Source organism: Lepidochelys kempii, chromosome 1, assembly GCF_965140265.1.
Source record: "Lepidochelys kempii isolate rLepKem1 chromosome 1, rLepKem1.hap2, whole genome shotgun sequence".
NCBI lineage: Eukaryota > Metazoa > Chordata > Testudines > Cheloniidae > Lepidochelys > Lepidochelys kempii.
The window spans coordinates 84,644,865-84,664,556 of record NC_133256.1 but is presented as its reverse complement, the minus strand read 5'-3'; positions in this window follow the sequence as shown (position 1 = coordinate 84,664,556).

The window sequence follows — 19,692 nt, the reverse complement described above, 5'->3', positions numbered from 1 at the left end:
AATTTACTGACTCGCTTAGACCTCAGCAAAACCAATATTCCCATTGTTATTACTGATTGCTGTGCGCTCCACAATATCTGTGAGAGTAAGGGGGAGATGTGTATGGAGGCACATGGAGGTTGAGGCAAATCACTTGGCTGCTGATTATGCACAGCCAGACACAAGGGCCGTTAGAAGAGTACAAGAGGGCACGGTGCACATTAGAGAAGCTTTGAAAACCAGTTTCAGGAATGGCCAGGCTACAGTCTGAAAGTTCTGTTTGTTCCTCCTTGATGCAAACCCGCCCCCCACACCCGGTTTCTCTCTACTTTCCTGTAAGCTAAGCACCCTCCCCTCCCCCCTTTGATCACCGCTTGCAGAGGCAATAAAGTTATTGTTGTTTTACAGTCATGCATTCTTTATTTATTCATCACACAAATAGGGAGATAAGTGCCAAGATAGCTCGGGGGTGGTGGTGGAGGAGGGAAGAACAAGGCCACACAGCACTTTAAGCTTTAAAACTTATTGAATGCCTGTTATCCCTGGTCTACACTAGGACTTTAGGTCGAATTTAGCAGTGTTAAATCGATGTAAACCTGCACCCGTCCACATGATGAAGCCTTTTATTTCGACTTAAAGGGCTCTTAAAATCAATTTCCGTACTCCACCCCTGACAAGTGGATTAGCGCTTAAATCGGCCTTGCCGGGTCGAATTTGGGGTACTGTGGACACAATTTATCGGTATTGGCCTACGGGAGCTATCCCAGAGTGCTTCATTGTGACCGCTCTGGACAGCACTCTCAACTCAGATGCACTGGCCAGGTAGACAGGAAGAGAACCGCGAACTTTTGAATCTCATTTCCTGTTTGGCCAGCGTAGCTGCAGGTGACCATGCAGAGCTCATCAGCAGAGGTGACCATGATGGAGTCCCAGAATCACAAAAGAGCTCCAGCATGGACTGAACAGGAGGTACGGGATCTGATCGCTGTATGGGGAGAGGAATCCGTGCTATCAGAACTCCATTCCAGTTTTCGAAATGCCAAAACCTTTATCAAAATCTCCCAGGGCATGAAGGACAGAGGCCATAACAGGGATCCGAAGCAGTGTTGCGTGAAACTTAAGGAGCTGAGGCAAGCCTACCAGAAAACCAGAGGGGTGAACAGCCGCTCTGGGTCAGAGCCCCAGACATGCCATTTCTATGATGAGCTGCATGCCATTTTAGGGGCTTCAGCCACCACTACCCCAGCCATGTTGTTTGACTCCTTCAATGGAGATGGAGGCAACACGGAAGCAGGTTTTGGGGATGAGGAAATGATGATGATGAGGTTGTAGATAGCTCATAGCAAGCAAGCGGAGAAACCAGTTTTCCTGACAGCCAGGAACTGTTTCTCACCCTGGACCTGGAGCCAGTACCCCCCAAACCCAGCCAAGGCTGCCTCCTGGACCCGGCAGGTGGAGAAGGGACCTCCGGTGAGTGTACCTTTTAAAATACTATACATGGTTTAAAAGCAAGCATGTGAAAGGATTAATTTGCCCTGGCATTCGTGGCTCTCCTGGATGTACTCCCAAAGCCTTTGCAAAAGGTTTCTGGGGATGGCTGCCTTTTGCATCTTTCATGGTAGGACACTTTACCACTCCAGGCCAGTAACACGTACTCGGGAATCATTGTACAACAAAGCATTGCAGTGTATGTTTGCTGGCATTCAAACAACATCCGTTCTTTATCTCTCTATGTTATCCTCAGGAGAGAGAGATATCATTCATGGTCACCTGGTTGAAATAGGGTGCTTTTCTTCAGGGGACACTCAGAGGTGCCTGTTCCTGCTGGGCTGTTTGCCTGCGGCTGAACAGAAATGTTCCCCGCTGTTAGCCACAGGAAGGGGGGAGGGTTGAGGGGGTAGCCACGCGGTGGGGGGGAGGCAAAATGCAACCTTGTAATGAAAGCACATGTGCTATGTATGTAATGTTAATAGCAAAGTTTACCCTGAAAGAGTGTAGCCACTGTTTTATAAAATGTGTCTTTTTAAATACTGCTGTCCCTTTTTTTTTTCTCCACCAGCTGCATGTGTTTCAGTGTTCACAGGATCTTCTCCTTTCCAGAGGCTAGTGAAGATTAGAAAGAAAAAAAAATGCACTCGTGATGAAATGTTCTCTGAGCTCATGCTGTCCTCCCACACTGACAGAGCACAGACAAATGTGTGGAGGCAAATAATGTCAGAGTGCAGGAAAGCACAAAATGACCAGGAGGAGAGGTGGCGGGCTGAAGAGAGTAAGTGGTGGGCTGAAGACAGGGCTGAAGCTCAAATGTGGCGGCAGTGTGATGAGAGGAGGCAGGATTCAATGCTGAGGCTGCTGGAGGATCAAACCAGTATGCTCCAGTGTATGGTTGAGCTGCAGCAAAGGCAGCTGGAGCACAGACTGCCACTACAGCCCCTGTGTAACCAACCGCCCTCCTCGCCAAGTTCCATAGCCTCCACACCCAGACGCCGAAGAACGTCGTGTGGGGGCCACCGGCCAACCAGCCACTCCACCACAGAGGATTGCCCAAAAAAAAGAAGGCAGGCATTCAATAAATGTTAAAGTTGTAAACTTTTAAAGTGCTGTGCTTAAATTGCTGTGTGGCATTTTCCTTCCCTCCTCCACCACCCCTCCTAGGCTACCTTGGTAGTCATCCCCCTATTTGTGTGATGAATGAATAAAGAATGCATGAATGTGAAGCAACAATGACTTTATTGCCTCTGCAAGCGGTGACCGAAGGGAGGAGGGGAGGGTGGTTAGCAGGAAGTAGAGTGAACCAAGGGGTGGGGGGTTTCATCAAGGAGAAACAAAGAGAACTTTCACACCGTAGCCTGGCCAGTCATGAAACTGGTTTTCAAAGCTTCTCTGATGCGTACCACGCCCTCCTGTGCTCTTCTAACCGCCCTGGTGTCTGGCTGCGCGTAACCAGCAGCCAGGCGATTTGCCTCAACCTCCCACCCCACCATAAATGTCTCCCTCTTACTCTCATAGATATTGTGGAGCATACAGCAAGCAGTAATAACAGTGGGAATATTGGTTTAGCTGAGGTCTAAGCAAGTCAGTAAACTGCGCCAGCGCGCCTTTAAACACCCAAATGCACATTCTACCACCATTCTGCACTTGCTCAGCCTGTAGTTGAACAGCTCCTGACTACTCTCCAGGCTGCCTGTGTACGGCTTCATGAGCCATGGCATTAAGTGGTAGGCTGGGTCCCCAAGGATAACTATAGGCATTTCAACATCCCCAACAGTTACTTTCTGGTCTGGGAATAAAGTCCCTTCCTGCAGCTTTTGAAACAGACCAGAGTTCCTGAAGATGAGAGCGTCATGTACCTTTTCCGACCATCCCACGTTGATGTTGGTGAAACGTCCCTTGTGATCCACCAGAGCATGCAGCACTATTGAAAAGTACCCATTGCAGTTTATGTACTCTCCGGCATGGTGCTCCGGTGCCAAGATAGGGATATGGGTTCCGTCTATGGCCCCACCACAGTTAGGGAATCCCATTGCAGCAAAGCCATCCACTATGACCTGCACATTTCCCAGGGTCACTACCCTTGATATCAGGAGATCTTTGATTGCATGGGCTACTTGCATCACAGCAGCCCCCACAGTCGATTTGCCCACTCCAAATTGGTTCCCAACTGACCGGTAGCTGTCTGGCGTTGCAAGCTTCCACAGGGCTATTGCCACTTGCTTCTCAACTGTGAGGGCTGCTCTCATCTTGGTATTCATGCGCTTCAGGGCAGGGGAAAGCAAGTCACAAAGTTCCATGAAAGTGCCCTTATGCATGCGAAAGTTTTGCAGCCACTGGGAATCATCCCAGACCTGCAACACTATGCGGTCCCACCAGTCTGTGCTTGTTTCCCAAGCCCAGAATCGGCGTTCCACAGTATGAACCTGCCCCATTAGCACCGTGATGCATGCATTGGCAGGGCCCATGCTTTCAGAGAAATCTGCGTCCATGTCCTGATCACTCACGCGACTGCGCTGATGTCGCCTACTTGCCCGGTATCGCTCTGCCACATTCCGGCGCTGCATATACTGCTGGATAATGCGTGTGGTGTTTAATGTGCTCCTAATTTCCAAAGTGAGCTGAGCAGCCTCCATGCTTGCCTTAGTATGGCGTCCACTCAGAAAAAAGGCACGGAACGATTGTCTGCCATTGCTCTGAAGGAGGGAGGGGCGACTCATGACACGGCTTACAGGGTTGGCTTCTGGGAGCTAAAATCAACAAAGGGGGTGGCTTTACATCAAGGAGTATTTCAGGCAGGACTTCACGGAGGGTTCCAATAAGAAATGGTGCACCTAAGTTATTGTTCTTATTGGAACAAGGAGCTTAGTCTGGCCTCTGATTGATATGTGGCTAGATTTACCTCGCTGCACCTTCTCTGTGAGTGACTGCAGTGTGACCTAGAGGAATGAATCCCCTAGACGGGGGAGGAGGTGAAGCAAATGAGTACAAAACAAATCTGGTCTATTTCTTGTTTTGATCCACTCCATCTATCTTTTACATCTTTGGCTGGCAGCAAACGGTGCAGAAGGACTGCATGCCATCCACATCTCATGGCTGCCCGGCAGAAGATGATGCAATAGGACTGCTAGCAATCTGTATTGCCTGCCTGCTCACCATAAGATGGCTCAATAGGACTGACTGCAGGACTAAAGAGAATGACCTGGTCAAGTCACTCCAAATTTAGTCCCTGCGCCCATGTCTGCCCAGGCGCTCCTGGCCGACGTGGCCAGGAGCACCTCGGACATGATGATGATGGCTACCAGTCGTATTGCACCATCTGCTGCTACAAGGCAAGGGGTTGCTGCTACTGTGTAGCAATGCAGTACCACGTCTGCCAGCACCCAGGACACATATGGTGACAGTTACCTGAGCGGGCTCCATGCATGCCGTGGTATGGCATCTGCACAGTTAATTTAGGAAAAAAGGTGCAAAACGATTGTCTGCCCTTGCTTTCATGGAGGGAGGGAGGGAACAGGGGCCTGAGGATATGTACCTAGAACCACCCGCAGCAACGTTTTAGCCCCATCAGGCATTGGGATCTCAACACAGAATTCCAATGGGCAGCGGAGACTGCGGGAACTGTGGGATAGCTACCCACAGTGCAACACTCCGGAAGTCGACTCTAGCCTCGGTACTGTGGAAGCGCTCTGCCGAGTTAATTCACTTAATGCACTTAGAGCATTTTCTGTGGGGACACACACACTCGAATATATAAAACCAATATCTAAAAAACGACTTCTATAAATTCGACCTAATTTCGTAGTGTAGACATACCCTTAGATATAGATATTCAGCCCTGTCTGTAAAGTCCTATACTCTAATTTAGGTGTATTCTTATCACTTGGCTAGTTATAGAGGTATAAAAGAAAGAAACAAAATCGCTGTCTGCCGGTGTAAGGGCCTTCTCTTACTGTGACAGTCTGAGGCCCTGTTCTTAGGCTAAGGCCTTTGGCTAAGCAGCAGAGGCAGCCATAAGCTGGAAAGCGAATGGTCACATCCTCACTTTCCAAACTATTCACATTGAAATAAGGTGCCATTGGGCTGTTAGGAATATAATCCTGTCCTGATAATGCCTATCACCTCCAGAGAAAGGGAAGTGCCTAGAAGATTTAAAAGAAACTTAGCTTGATAGCATCCTGTCTGGCAAGAACTCACTTATCAATAGATGAGATGTGAAATCCTCATGTCTTTGTTGTTCTCTCACTGTAGTCCCAATTTCCGTATTGTTTGTCTGTATAATCTCTGTCTGGTTCTGTGATTGTTTCTGTCTTCTGTTTAATCAGTTTTGCTGGGTGTAAACTAATTAAGGTGGTGGGATATAATTGGTTACATGATCATGTTACAATACGTTAGGATTGGTTAGTTAAATTGCAGTAAAATGATAGGTTAAGGTATAGCTAAGCAGAACTCAAATTTGACTATATAGTCTGCAGTCAATCAGGAAGTAAGGGAGGGAAATAGGAACAGGGAATGGGAGTGGGAGATTGGAATCATGTTTTGCTAAGGGGGGGAATGGGAACAGGGACACAGGTAAGGCTCTGTGGTGTCAGAGCTGGGAAGGGAGACACTAAGGAAGGAAACTGGAATCATGCTTGCTGGAAGTTCAGCCAAATAAACATTGAATTTGTTTGCACCTTTGGACTTTGAGTATTGTTGTTCTCTGTTCATGCGAGAAGGACCAGGGAAATAAGTGGGTGAAGGAATAAGCCCCCTAACAATGCCAGCCTTCTGTTGCTTGGGCAAGGCTCTGGGGTGGAGTGGCTGGGTGGCTGGAGGCCCCCCCAACACGTTCTTGGGCCACTCCACCCCAGAGGATTGCCCAAGCAACAGAAGGCTGGCATTCAATAAGTTTTAAAGTTTTAAAGTGCTGTGTGGCCTTGTCCTTCCCTCCTCCACCACCCCACCCAGTGCTTCCCTCCTCCAACACCCCTCCCAGGCTACCTTGGCAGTTATCCCCCTATTTGTGTGATGAATTAATAAAGAATATATGAATGTGAAGCAACAATGACTTTATTGCCTATGCAAGCGGTGATCGAAGGGGGGAGGGGAGGGTGCTTAGCTGACAGGGAAGTAGAGTGAACCATGGGAGGAAGGGGGTTTCATCAAGGAGAAACAAACATAACTTTCACACCGTAGCCTGGCCAGTCATGAAACTGGTTTTCAAAGCTTCTCTGATGCACACCGCACACTCCTGTGCTCTTCTAACCACCCTGGTATCTGACTGCATGTAACCAAAGGCCAGGCGATTTGCCTCAACCTCCCACCCCACCATAAACATCTCCCCCTTACTCTCACATATATTGTGGAGTGCACAGCAATCAGTAATAACAATGGGAATATTGACAGGTTTCAGAGTAACAGCTGTGTTAGTCTGTATTCGCAAAAAGAAAAGGAGTACTTGTGGCACCTTAGAGACTAACCAATTTATTTGAGCATAAGCTTTCATGAGCTACAGCATCCGATGCATCCGATGAAGTGAGCTGTAGCTCACGAAAGCTTATGCTCAAATAAATTGGTTAGTCTCTAAGGTGCCACAAGTACTCCTTTTCTTAATGGGAATATTGGTTTCACTGAGGTCTAAGCGAGTCAGTAAACTACACCAGTGCACTTTAAATGTCTAAATGCATATTCTACCAGCATTCTGCACTTGCTCAGCCTGTAGTTGAACAACTCCTGACGACTCTCCAGGCTGCCTGTGTATGGCTTCATGAGCAATGGCATTAAGGGGTAGGCTGGGTCCCCAATGATAACTATAGGCTTTTCAACATCCCCAATGGTTATTTTCTGGTCTGGGAAGAAAGTCCCTTCCTGCAGCTTTTGAAATAGACCAGAGTTCCTGAAGATGTGAGCGTCATGTACCTTTCCCAGTCATCCCACGCTGATGTTGGTGAAACATCTCTTGTGATCTACCAGTGCTTGCAGCAACATTGAAAAGTACCCCTTGCGGTTTATGTACTCACCTGCTTGGTGCTCCGGTGCCAAGATAGGGATATGGGTTCCGTCTATGGCCCCACCACAGTTAGGGAATCCCATTGCAGCAAAGCTATCCACTATGACCTGCACATTTCCCAGAGTCACTAACTTTGGTAGCAGCAGCTCAGTGATTGCGTTGGCTACTTGTATCATATCAGCCCCCACAGTAGATTTGCCCATTCCAAATTGATTCCCGACTGACTGGTAGCTGTCTGGCATTGCAAGGTTCCATAGGGCTATCACCACTTGCTTCCTAACTGTGTGGGCTGCTCTCATCTTGGTATTCTTGTGCTTCAGGGCAGGGGAAAGCAAGTCACAAAGTTCCATGAAAGTGCCCTTATGCATGCAAAAGTTTTGCAGCCACTTGGAATCATCCCAGACCTGCAACACTATGCGGTCCCATTACTCTGTGCCTGTTTCCCAGGCCCAGAATTGGTGTTCCATGTCATGAACCTGCCCAATTGACACCATGATGTGCACATTGCAGGCGCCCGTGATTTGAAAGAAGTCTGTGTCCATGTCCTCATCACTCTCGTCACTGCGCTGACATCGCCTAATCATTGTCTGCCATTACTCTGAGGGAGGGAGCGGCAACTGACCGAATAGCTTACAGTGTTGGCTTACAGAGAATTAAAAGCAACAAAGGGGGTAGCTTTACATCAAGGAGAAACAAAAAGAACTCTCATACAGAATGGCCCCCTCAAGGATTGAACTCAAAACATTGGGTTTAGCAGGCCAATGCTCAACCCACTGAGCTATCCCTCCCTTTGGTATTCCAGGCAGGACTGAATCTCCATTAAACTTTTCAAGGTGCCCCTGACAGACCTCACTGAAACGATTGTCGGTCTTTGATTTCTCGGAGGGATGGGGGAGCAAATGAATACAAAACAAATCTGGTCTATTTCTTGTTTTGATCCATTCCATCTATCTTCTACATCTTTAGCTGGCAGCAGATGGTGCAGTAGGACTGCTAGCCATCCTCATCTCCTGGCTGCTTGGCAGAAGATGGTGCAATGGGACTGACGGCAGGACTAAAGAGAATGACCTGGTCAAGTCACTCCTATTTTAGTCCCTGCACACATGTCTGCCCAGGTGCTCCTGACCGACCTTACTGAGGCGACCAAGAGCACCTCGGACATGATGCTGATGGTTATCAGGCCTATTGCACCGTCTGCTGCCACAAGGCAATGAGCTGCTGCTGTGTAGCAATGCAGTACCATGTCTGCCAGCACCCAGGAGACGTACAGTGACAGTGAGCTGAGCGAGCTCCATGCTTGCTGTGGTAGGGCATCTGCACAAGTAACTCAGGAAAAAGGTGCAAAACGATTGTCTGTCGTGGCTTTCATGGAGGGAGGGAGGGAGGGCCTGACAACATGTACCCAGAACCACCTGCGACAATGTTTTTGCCCCATTAGGCATTGGGATCTCAACCCAGAATTCCAATGGGCAGCAGAGACTGCGGGAACTGTGGGATAGCTATCCACAGTGCAACGCTCCGGAAGTCGACTGTTGCCTCGGTACTGTGGAAGAACTCTGCCGAGTTAATGCACTTAATGCACTTAGAGCATTTTGTGTGGGGGCACACACAATCAACTATATAAAAATGATTTCTAAAAAAACAACTTCTATAAATTTGACCTAATTTCGTAGTGTAGACATACCCATAGTTTGCCCACCACTGAGCTACAAGATCACTTAGTTACTTTTGGGTTCACCAAACTATACCTAAGCTAACAACCCAGTAACGTAACCTTACCGGAATATCTCTTGTTTTCAGATATTTTCCTCTTACTTAATCTCATTTAATGATTCCTAACTATATTTCATTGTGCCATCTTAAACAATCTCTCAATGTTCTTGATGTTTAATCATAGAATCATAGAATCATAGAATATCAGGGTTGGAAGGGACCCCAGAAGGTCATCTAGTCCAACCCCCTGCTCGAAGCAGGACCAATTCCCAGTTAAATCATCCCAGCCAGGGCTTTGTCAAGCCTGACCTTAAAAACCTCTAAGGAAGGAGATTCTACCACCTCCCTAGGTAACGCATTCCAGTGTTTCACCACCCTCTTAGTGAAAAAGTTTTTCCTAATATCCAATCTAAACCTCCCCCACTGCAACTTGAGACCATTACTCCTCGTTCTGTCATCTGCTACCATTGAGAACAGTCTAGAGCCATCCTCTTTGGAACCCCCTTTCAGGTAGTTGAAAGCAGCTATCAAATCCCCCCTCATTCTTCTCTTCTGCAGGCTAAACAATCCCAGCTCCCTCAGCCTCTCCTCATAACTCATGTGTTCCAGACCCCTAATCATTTTTGTTGCCCTTCGCTGGACTCTCTCCAATTTATCCACATCCTTCTTGAAGTGTGGGGCCCAAAACTGCACACAGTACTCCAGATGAGGCCTCACCAATGTCGAATAGAAGGGAACGATCACGTCCCTCGATCTGCTCGCTATGCCCCTACTTATACATCCCAAAATGCCATTGGCCTTCTTGGCAACAAGGGCACACTGCTGACTCATATCCAGCTTCTCGTCCACTGTCACCCCTAGGTCCTTTTCTGCAGAACTGCTGCCTAGCCATTCGGTCCCTAGTCTGTAGCTGTGCATTGGGTTCTTCCGTCCTAAGTGCAGGACCCTGCACTTATCCTTATTGAACCTCATCAGATTCCTTTTGGCCCAATCTTCCAATTGGTCTAGGTCCTTCTGTATCCTATCCCTCCCCTCCAGCGTATCTACCACTCCTCCCAGTTTAGTATCATCCGCAAATTTGCTGAGAGTGCAATCCACACCATCCTCCAGATCATTTATGAAGATATTGAATAAAACCGGCCCCAGGACCGACCCTTGGGGCACTCCACTTGATACCGGCTGCCAACTAGACATGGAGCCATTGATCACTACCCGTTGAGCCCGACAATTTAGCCAGCTTTCTACCCACCTTATAGTGCATTCATCCAGCCCATACTTCCTTAACTTGCTGACAAGAATACTGTGGGAGACCGTGTCAAAAGCTTTGCTAAAGTCAAGAAACAATACATCCACTGCTTTCCCTTCATCCACAGAACCAGTAATCTCATCATAAAAGGCGATTAGATTAGTCAGGCATGACCTTCCCTTGGTTTACACTTTTTAAAAGCTACTGCATGATTCACAGAGAAGGCTAGAGACCTAATATGGGTTTAATTAATCCCTCCTGCACAAGTAACCAAAGGAAAGAATTTATATCTTATTGTATGTGCAATTAAATGTATGCATTTCTTTAAAGGTATTGTTTCCTCAAACCACTAAGTAGTCGAATCCTCTTCCATTCTTTCTATCTGCTGCTGGCTGATTTCAGTCCTTCTACACTAGATTTTCATGGATAATTTGTAAACAGATGCAAACAGTTATATGTGCCAAATTAATTATTCCTAATGAAATCCACTGTGATAATGAACTTCTTTGTCAAGTACTATAATGTTTATCAGTGCAAAGAGGAATAGGTGTGTGCATTTATTTAGTTAATATTAAACTAACATCAGCCACACAGCTAGAAACAGAAAAGACATATGTTATACTGAGTCATTTTACTCAGAGTAGATAAATATCAGTAAGTTTTTTTTTTTAAATTAAAACACTGGATTTTGTATTTAAATTAGATTTTTAAATTTAAAATAAATTAAAAATATATATTTAAACTTATATTTGAAATTGACAATTTATGCTAAGGCCCAGATTTATTATAATCTATTAAAATCATTTAAATTAAATACAAAAAATAATATTAAGCAGTAGGTTTTCTGCCAAGTTTTTTTAAAAAAGTCAAACTACTGAACTAGTGGAAGTTAATGGCTAACCACAAAGAACCAGAGTTTGCTGATGTGCCAAACAAGCTCTTGACAGCAGTAATCTCTTCTGAAGGTGCAGAGAGAATACTTTCTTCATTTTAATTTATTCAACTAGTTCAATGACTTGTTCGGTTAAAGTTAAGAAATCAATTTGGAGTTGAAAAAGCAGCAAAGCTTTTTCCTTTTTCAAAACTATGAATATAAACTTGGTGTGAAATATTGAAATCTACTAATTCTAAAATCTACTAGTTCTTAAAAGATTTAATGATCTCAAACAATTCAGTCCAATCCAATGAATAGTCCAATTCAATAACTACAGATAATATACTTATTTTCTGTAATAAATACTAACTTTAAATGCAAAAATGTTTTGATAAACTTTGATACTTATTCTTCTTATGTATCCATCATATTTATGGTAGTTCTCTTTAGTTAAAAAAAAAGAAGTTAAAATGTTTTTTGCATTTTAATTGAATTTGAATTTCCATCCAATTACAGCTTTGCACAAATCACAAGTAAAAAATCTATTATCTAGTGAATAAGAAATGCATTATTCATCATTTTCCAAAATAATAAAAATGTAAAAAGATTATGAATCCCAATAAATGTAAATTAAACTATATAAGTGTTGATATAAATTACTATAGATAATGTATCCCCCTTACCAAAAAGAAGCACCAAGTTTAGTGTAAAGGTATATTTAGTTGCAAGTTAAGATGTTTTAATGATTATCAATCAATGAGCATCAACCTTTCTTTTGTAAAATAACTATGAAGTAGAAATGTGAAACATGATTAAAGACTGATGATTTAAATCAAGGTTTCCTGCTTACTGATTTAAATCATGATTAAAATCAATATTTTAAACACCTTTGAATTAAATCAATCATCACCAGATTTGTTGATAGCTACCATCTAGGGAAACATTAACTCAGGTGTGGAAGACTCAGCACTTTGGAAAGTGAGATTCTGCAGTAGATTTTAGCTTTATTTTACATATGCATCTACAGCCGAAAGAGATCAATACAATCAACTTAACTTCAGGCAACAGATAAAATGATTTTTTCATAAAGTGTAAAAATGATTTAAAAAATGCTGACGTGTCCACCAATGTGCTTCAAATATTTGGCAACTGCAAAAAGAGGTCCGTAGTGTCTGTATGTATATATACATGAGATCCTCTATTTTCAGATCTTCAGAGTCAGATTAAACAGCCTTTATGTCGGTGCTTGCTAAGAGACATCAAGTGAACTGTGGATTTCTCTCTATTTTTAAGGATGGAAACAATTAATCTGATATTTTTCACATTCAAAAGAAAATCAGAATAGCCTTAAAAGTTTTCAAAAGTTGGTGAAAATATATGGAGTAGCTTTGGCTATTAAGGCCAAATATATTTTCTGATTTCAAATACAAGAATGTATAATTTACTAAACTTGCTGAAACCATTGGTACATCTAATACCTGATATCCTGTCTCTACAATCCTTGGAAGGTTGGTGTGTGTATGTGTAAGTAAGGTGGGGCGATAGTGCAGCAATATCTAATTCATGTAGAGAACGGAGCTATTCCTAAAGAAGCATGGTGGGATGGGTGGATTTTTCCTCACTCTTAAATTTACTAGAATTAGTGCTGGATTAATAATTCATAATTAACATTGTACTTGATAAATTTCATCTATTTTTCTGTTCACAAATTATCTTTGAACAGAATGAGATTTTCTCCAACATTTATTATTTGAATTTTCTCATTGAATGACTTCTGTATAAAATTATTGACCTATAGTTTCCCACAAGCTGTTCATTCAGAATAATTGAGTGTAAAGTGTGAGTATTTTTGATTGAACATAGATATAATTACTTTAAACTTGCTGTGTATGCCTGCCAGTAAACTCTTTCACAGGTGTGTGATTGCAAAACGATGGAATTACAATGGAAGATACATTAGCTTAAAAATGGAAATAAATATTCAAAATAAAATTTGCATCTTGCACATATGGACCTTCAGGTATGAGATATAATAAATGCATCATTTTGCTCTGTGTGTGGTTGATTGGTTGGTTGATAGGCAGGTGGATGGAACAGGGGGAAGATGAAAGAAATTTATACTCATGAAAAAAGTTGAATACTTTTGTGTATTTGCTCCAGGGTGAAAATTTTCCGTTTTCACTGGAAAAACAGTTTTTCACTGCTAAATGACATGTTTCAGCCTGAAGACACTGCCATTTGGTTTAGCATAAAGAAAAAAAGAATGGTGAGGAGATAAAAAGTGCTTCTCTCAACTGCAATCTGTACAAATTTGACTTCTTGCTAGTTTTGTAGGGAGTGAGACTTTGTTTTCTTTAGCTATCTCTATTCCTGAGTGGACATTTTTTGCTATCTATTCCTGTTTTTCTATTAGGGATACCATGTCCCCACCACTACTAATCACCATTTCTGGAAATAACATATATAACTGTTCTGCAGTGTACTGAGATCTGGTTATTCTTTTTCCAACTTTGAGATGGCTGCAGCATTTCTAGATGGAGTATACATAGAGAGAGACTGATTCCCCTTTCAGAGCCATCTCAAACCATTGTAAAACCATTGATTAGAGTGGATCAAATCCTGATTTACAACAGTGTTAATGAGAGGAGGATCAGAGTGAGAGGGCCAAGATTATTTTAAAATGGAGCCCTGGATTAGCCACACAGAGTTCTTCTTTAAGTCTGGGAAAGGTACTCCAGACATCACAGCAACATGCAAGGTGGATCAGATTGTTTAGCATAAGTTAGTGACCTATTAACATCTCTGCACTCACTGGAGAAAAAGAGAGGGTTAATGCTGTGGTCCCCAAACTTTCTCTGTCTTGCCCCCTTTACCAGTAATGGGATTTATCAGTGTCCCCCAGCAGGAGCCGTGGTCAGGAGCCAGTCCAGGGCTGGGAGCAGAACCGTGACCAGGGCCCGGGAGCTGAGTCATGGTTGGGACCCAAGACTGGGAATGGAGCCTTGGTCAGGACAGGGAGCTGGGATCCCAAGCTGGGACTAGAGTGGAGCTGAGGGCAGAGCCAGGCTGGGTGGCGCTCCCTCCCCACCCCCTATGGGGACTGGCCTGGTCCCACTATCTTCCCCCCGGAATATTCCTCCATGCCCTCTAGGGGGATGCACCCCACAGTTTGGGGACCTCTGGGTCAGTGAGTTACAGTTTGTTGTAATAAGCGAAAAATCCAGTGTCTCTGTTCAATCCATGCTTTTCATTGTCTAGGAGAATAATGAATTTAAGTTCGCAGTCTTGTCTTTTGAAAGCATTGTGCAGGTTTCCTTTAAGGATGAGGACTGCTAGGTTAGATATAGAGTGATCACTTTGCCAAAAGTGGTCACTCAGAAGTGATAGGTTGTTTTGGTATTTTATCATTTCCCTGTGTGAGTTCATTTGAGAGTGCAGTGATTGTCTGGTTTCACCCACATAGTTGTTGTCATAAATATAAAGGGAAGGGTAAACCCCTTTAAAATCCCTCCTGGCCAGAGGAAAAATCCTCTCACCTGTAAAGGGTTAAGAAGCTAAAGGTAACCTCGCTGGCACCTGACCAAAATGACCAATGAGGAGACAAGATACTTTCAAAAGCTGGGAGGAAGGAGAGAAACAAAGGGTCTGTCTGGCTGTATGCTGCTTTTGCCAGGGATAGACCAGGAATGGAGTCTTAGAACTTTAGTAAGTAATCTAGCTAGGTATGTGTTAGATTATGATTTCTTTAAATGGCTGAGAAAAGAACTGTGCTGAATAGAATGACTATTTCTGTCTGTGTGTCTTTTTTGTAACTTAAGGTTTTGCCTAGAGGGATTCTCTATGTTTTGAATCTAATTACCCTGTAAGGTGTCTACCATCCTGATTTTACAGAGGGGATTTCTTTACTTCTATTAAAAGTCTTCTTGTAAGAAAACTGAATGCTTTTTCATTGTTCTCAGATCCAAGGGTTTGGGTCTGTGGTCACCTATGCAAATTGGTGAGGATTTTTACCAAACCTTTCCCAGGAAGTGGGGTGCAAGGGTTGGGAGGATTTTGGGGGGAAAGATGTGTCCAAACTACGTTTCCCAGTAAACCCAGTTAGAGTTAGGTGGTGGTAGTGGAGATCCAGGGACAAAGGATAAAATTAATTTGTACCTTGGGGAAGTTTTAACCTGAGCTGGTGAAAGTAAGATTAGGAGGTTTTCATGCAGGTCCCCACATCTGTACCCTAGAGTTCAGAGGGGGGGAGGAACCTTGACAGTTGTTATTGTGGTAATTATTGCACTGGATGAGGTATACCGTGGAAAGGTGTGTTGTGGGAGGTGTTGATCATTTTAGCAGTGGAGATATGTCTGCAGGTTTTCCATCTCTTGTTCTGGCAGGGTCTGGTCCCTTAGAGAGTACAGATAATTCAGCTCCAGTGAAGGGAGACTTGATAAATTGATGATGTTTGGGTGTTATGTAATGTCCATGTGGTGGGGTACGGATGTCATGTTTTCTCCCAGGGTGGTGTTCTGTGGGTTGTGGTGTAGTTTTAGTTGGTTCCACTTTTTGTTTTTATATTGGATGAGAATATCTTTCCCAGACTTAAACAAGAGCTGTGTGTGGTTAATCTAGGGTTCCATTTTTAAAAATCTTGGCCCTCTCACTCTGATCCTTCTCTATTCCAATAGAATATATTACAATTCAATATATTACAATAAACAACATAACTACTTTTGTTAGACAGTCTGTTCCACCTTGCATTTTGCTGTGATGCTGGAAGTACCTTTCCCAGTCCTGAAGAAGAGCTCTGTGTGGCTCAAAAGCTTGTCTCTCTCACCAACAGAAGTTGGTCCCATAAAGGATATTACCTCACCCACCTTATCTCTCTAAGAATATGATTTGTGAGGATGAAGTATAATAAAAGTTTAAAATTGGAATGAGAGTAACATACAGTTGGCAAATTTCCAGTTCTGTTCAGAGGGTTAATTTATGACATTTTGTACACAGAATTTTTGTAATGAGATTTTAATGTCTGCTAATACACATTTTTCAATGGGAGTTAAGTGTGCTCAGCACTTCCCAGGAGACACTCAGAGCTAAACTTAATAGACTCATTTTACACAGAAGGTGAAAGGAGGACATGTTAATGTCCCCCCAGGCTTATAGTGCAGAACTGGAGATCAACTGCTTGTTCCTTTCAACCCTGACAATCAGATTAGTTTCAAGGTCATTTGCACACAAAAAATGCTGTGAACTTTATTTATTTAAAAGAAAAGTGAGATTTTCCTTTGCACTTCAAATCAGTGGGGCTGATGGAAAAGCCTGGCCCTCACAGTCCTGTTTCTCACCTCGGTCCTGATTTAGCAATGTAATTAAACAAGTGTTTGATTTTAGTCCTGTTGAAATCAAATTACCGCTTACTTTCTAACATAAGTCAATGGGTGACTCACATACTTAAAGAAAGGCATGTGCTTAAGTTCCTTGCTGAAATGGGACCACATATGGCATCATAGATGCTGAAACTAGGGGTGTTGCTACACCCCCTGGCTTGAAGTAATTTACAGTTTGGTTTAATAACACTCAGCCTGCCCACTATAAAAATTGTTCCAGCACCCCTCTATGGCATGGAGATAGAACTCAAGCCTGCCAATTGAAACAAACAAACACAGGGCTGTGCTAAAGGAGAGTTTCAATTAACAGGTAATTCATAGGAAGCCTTTTATCATTTATGGACCAGCCATTTGCAGGCAGTCACATACATATAAGCTAGATGGTATATTACAAGTTACAAGTGTAAAGGAGCTTCTCAGTGCAACAAAAATAACATTCTACTCACTGGACTGTAGGCTGGAAACTTCCTCCTTTATTCAACTGTATCACAAACTGAGCGGGGGAAAAACTCCCACTGACAAATCAGGATGTAGGTTTGGGGGCACGTGAATCCATCCCCTAGCTAACCCTATAATGGCCACTTTATTACAATAACACTTCTAATGTTGTAGACAGTGGTGCTGGAACAATTATTGTAGTGGGCAAGAGCCATTGAACTTAACTCTAAATCTTCTATATAACAGAAACCACTTCAAGACGGGGGGTGTGGCAGCTCACGAAAGCTCATGCTCAAATAAAATGGTTAGACTCTGAGGTGCCACAAGTACTCCTTTTCTTTTTACAATATCTCAAGTCAAAATTAACTATTCCTTCCAATGGTAGCAACTCATAAAGAAGATACAAGCTTGTATATGTTGCCATGTTTAGTAGTATTTGCACAGATACTATGTAGAGAGAGATTTACTTTAAAAGATTACAGCTCAATACAATTTTATTTTTAGTGTCTTTTATACGATAAGTATAGAATTAAATAATACAACTGCAGAGAGAAATTAAGAGGTGTAAGCAAAGGAAAAAAACGCCATGTTTTAAACTGACTTTTGAAAGAAGATGGACAGCGGACATGGTAGAATCATAGAGTCATCACAAAATCATAGGACTGGAAGGGACATCAAGAGTCCCTAGGAATGGTACAGGAAGTATGTTCCAGATTTCAGGAATTAAATTTTTGCCCAAACAATAGCTTGATTGTCTTGAAGGGACACAGAAGAAACCAGAGCTAGACAGCCCAAAAGAATATACCACAGGTTGCCTTACAGTCCCATGATAAGATTCTGTTTTCAAATGCTTATGACTTTTGCCAAACTTCAGCTATTCAGTCTGACGTTTTCCAGGCATGGTGTCTGCCTCAAGCTGATTTTTTAAAAAAAATATTATTTTATTTAAATCTTAAAGTTTCAGCAAAAATGGTTCAGCCATTTCCAAGAATAAGATTAGAGGAAAAAAAAAGTTATTTTGCATGTTAAAAAAATCTTCATTTTGCTGGATAGCACACCCATGATTTCAAGGATGGATTTGAAATTTGGCTAAAGGATAGTATTTGCAAGGGAAGTTATTTTTGTTGTTCCTGTGAAAATTGTCCAAATTTGGCCAAGTTATGAGACTTTGAAAAATCTTCTTATCACACTTGCTCAATAAAGACATGTTTGAGTTTGACAACTACATTCTCTGAAGATTCCATCTGCACTGAGAGTTGGTGGTGTATGAGCCATAAACCTGGTAGTAGACAGTAGCAATGTGCAGTGGTCACCAAGGATAAGGCAACATTTGCCAAAAGGCACAATACAGTCAGACTTGTGGTATTACAGTTTCCTCCTAAACTAAGGTGAAAAAATAGCTGCTAAGTAGAATCAGTCAAGTAATATTAAAAAATAAAATATTTGATGAATTTTCCTCATCAAATATACTGTATGTGAATAAATGTGTTCATGCTATTGAAGGGCAAAATAATAATTATTAAATTATTCACAATTTTTGTGTCTCATCAAATAAATCAATAATTCATTAATATTACATATTCATTACTCAGGTAGATCTAGTGGTACATTTGTGATAATTTTATAGCATCTGTTTGCAAATGTTGACTTTTCAAACAGTGACTGCTATATTTTATCTTACTTTGCATTGATCATTGTAGTATTGAGGAAAACTTTCCATGTGGCTCATGTTCCATTGGTATAAGTCTCACTGCACATTTTGGATCTTGCTATTCCCCAAAATCATATGTCCATTATGTTAAATGGGATTTAATATTTTAAAAATCCCTTTCCCTATTTTCCATAGATATTTAAAAGTAAAGAATCCAGGTTCTAGCTCACATGTAAGCTGATGTGTGTAGGTGTCTCAAGTCCCTTTCCCTTCCCCTATGTTCCCCTCCTCCTAAAGTTAAGCATGTGCCTAAGTGCTTTGCTAGACCATACTATTGTGCTCTGTACCTGGCACAATAAATCCCGTAGGGGAAGGGGAAAGAACTCATGATACCTACAAACGTTAGCTACATTTACAGTTGGACCTGGATTCTTTCCTTTTAAATATCAATGGAAAATAGGGAAAAGGATTTCTTTTAATCCCATTTAACATAATGGACATATGGTTTTGGTATGTAGCAAGGTCCCAAATGTGAATTGAGACTTCCACCAATGGGACATGAGCCACATGTCTCAAACTTAACTTTATTCAGTGAGTGGTTTTATTGCAGTGGGACAATTCTCATGTTTAAAGTTAACACATGCTTAAATTCTTTGCTGGATTAAATCAGAATACTCAGCAGGAAAAAGTCCTAGTTCAACTGGTCCAGTCCCACAATAGCTCCAAATTCATCTTTATGAAAGAATGTTAACACATCATGTAAGTGAGCTGCTTCACAAGTGCTACTAAATACTGCTTGTGACCCACAGAAGAAATATCCTGTTTCCCTTTGAATTACATCTTTTTGAGAAGCTATAACATTAAAGGGAAAGTAACACTTCTCTCCCCCAGCCTGGTCACCAAACTTCACAGGCATCTGGACTAATTGAAACA